Genomic DNA, 3,008 nt, shown 5'->3' on the forward strand with positions numbered 1-3,008 from the left:
TTTTTAAAATTGATTTTTAGAGATGGGGGTCTGACTATGTTGCCCAGGCTGATCTTGTATTCCTGGCCTCAAGTCATCCTCCTGCCTTAGCCTCCTGAATTGTGAGCCTCTCTGTGCCCAGCCACATGTCATTTTGAAAGGGCAGTCATTAATTACCTCCACACACAAAGTGAATTGAGAGATTAGCTAATTTATTGATAAATTAATGCGGAGAACCTATGTGGTAAACTAGTATTTTCCTTAATGAGACTTTGAGTCATAAATGTATTCAAGGCTTTCAAAAGTTAATTTAAGATGAAGAAGAGTTTTTATTACATTGAAAACCTGTTTATTCTCACTGCTACTTCTTTACTCATACCTTAAAATATTAAACTGAAGTAATATTAGAATTTACAAGCTAACTTAAGATGATATCTATTCTCAGGTAAAGATTCATTAGGAGATTTTGGAGTAGAGGTTGGACAAGGCAAATTGAGTATTTACCACATATTCACAACCAGAGAGATAAATTGTGTTGAACTTGATCATATCCCTGAATTTCAAGGACACTCAGAACTTATGGCAATTTTATTATTTTCTGAAAGTAATGTACTAGGATTGAATGTGTAAATATTTATTAAAGTTTTCAAATAAACAATTTTAGAAATGAAAAAAATGCTTATGGGAAAATGTATCCCTATTTATAGTTTGGAAAACAATAGACTCCTTGATTATATTAAATTCTGAAAGCATGTAGGAATGTGTAACTACGATGTGGAAAATAGTTTTCCTTATTTGGTCAAGCAAGTATGATCCAGGATGCTTAGTACTAGAGTAACAGTGTGCAAGAGGTGACAGTGACAATATTTTCCTGAATGGTTTGATGTTAACTAAGAGCAAATATCACCAGTCAATCAAAATGGTCTTTCCTAGCAGCAGGGACCCCTCCTAGAGCAGTGTTTCTAAACCCCAGTTACTCATTAGGATCACTGGGAAGCTTTTAAAATTCCTAATACCCAGGCTGTACTCCAGACTAAATTAACCTCAGTGGGCAGCAACCAGGCATTAGTATTTTTTAAAACTGTCCAAGTAATTCCATGTGTAACAAGGCTGAGAATCTCTGTCTTAGGAGGTATAGCTGAACTCACTCTGCTCTATCATTTGTTTTACCATCAAGTTCTCCAGGTCTACCTCTAGCTCTTGATGTGTTAAGGTGAGCTTAAAAACTTTTGAAATCCTTTGAGGAAAAAAAACCCAACAATACTCAAAAGCGTTCCCTAAATCTAGAACTGGTTTGATACAGCCGGGACCCAGTGTTACCACAGGCTGGCCTGATGATGATGGCTAGAGCATGTCGTTCTCCTCATGGACATAAACGAACCCACAGAACGTCAACATCAGACAAGGTCACTCTAACCATGACAAAGTGAGAGAAAACAAGGCCACTGGGTAACCCATGGACTACCAAACATCGCCACTCTCGGCTAAAATGAGTGACTACTGCTGCTGTACCCATTAAGGCTTTGTCTTTGCTCTAGTCTGCTCTCCCTATAGAGAAGATTGATTGAGATACACAATCGCAGAATTGTCCTCACTTCCTGACAGCTCTTAATCTAGAATGAACCCTCGCTTCCTTAGACCTTCTCCAAAATTACTCAGCCAAAGCCCAGATGCTATAATAGGTTTTTTCTAACACTTTTTTACCAAGAGGAATTATATAGCTCCCTACGGTGTATAGTCTCCCTCGCTGCAACAAATAAACAAAACTTGTCAGCTACAGGTATGTTTCTGGTGATTTTGGCTGAGGGGCATTGAAACCCTTTCTCACAAAACCTTACCAAGGATATTGAAAAGAAGCTGCCTTTGAGACTGAAAATTGAGCAATGTTGCCTTTGAGTTGGGTGGATCACAGCGATTGCCAGCCTTGGCTACACGTTAAAATCACCTGGGAAGCCCAGACTGCAACTCAGACTGAATGAAATTACAATCTGTGGGGATAGGACCCACTTACCAGTACCATTGTAGCTTCCCAGGTGAATCCAAAAAGTAATAAATACAGAGAGAGAAATTATGCAGACTAAGAAATTATACAGATTTGAAAATTGAGGCCAATGAAATTGAAGTAAGTTGCCCACAGTCTTTGAACCTATAAGCAGAAGCCCATCAGACCAATGCGTGCAGGTAGTCTGACCACAGAGTCCACGCTTTTACCTTGGTGCCAATGTGATGCAGCCTTTGTAACTGGTGTCTATAAGGCTTTTTGATGCTGGTGATATTAAGTGGAAAATAGCATAAAGTATAATTATAAAAGGATGAGCCCAACTATGTAAATAAAACATGTAAGAGCTACTAGATGATATGATTGTGGGTGATTTTTTTCTGCTTTTGAAATGTTTATTTAAAGAAGTATTCACAATAAGCATATATTCAACTATTTAATTTTCTCTCTCAAAAGAACACTTGGTTCTGAACTTGGAGTATAACACTGGAATTTCTCCAGAAGTCTATAAATCTTTTGAAGATACAGGTTTGTAGTCAAAAGGATGGGTTTTTTCTTTCCTGAATGGGGTGAGGACAAGGTATGCAAGAATGAACATTCTCAGTTCAATTTGCTTAGTGCACATGGAATCACCTCATTCTCCTGATTAAAACCTTTGATGACTTCCTATTGCCCCCAGGCATCCTTGGCATTAAAGGCTTCTGCTTTGTCTCCTGTAGGCCTCTGAAGCCTAACCTTCTGGCACATTCCTTTCCCTCTCAAACTCCCTCCCACCTAACTGAAATCTGTACATGTCCTTGTACAGAAGCAGCACAAATTTCTTTGCCTTTTGCCTGATGACTTTCGCCTCCACATCTACATGGTTAATTAGTTTCTTTCCTACAAAATCCAGTTAAATCGTCATTTCCTCCTGGAAGTCTTTCCTGCCTTTTCTAATTCCCTTTCATTCCCCACTGTCATTCCTACAGACCCCAAAACAAACACACAAACATCTATTTGACTTAGGAGCCTCTTCCTGTGCTTTCAAAAT

The sequence above is a fragment of the Propithecus coquereli genome, unplaced genomic scaffold, assembly GCF_000956105.1.
Source record: "Propithecus coquereli isolate 6110/MARCELLA unplaced genomic scaffold, Pcoq_1.0 Scaffold386, whole genome shotgun sequence".
NCBI lineage: Eukaryota > Metazoa > Chordata > Mammalia > Primates > Indriidae > Propithecus > Propithecus coquereli.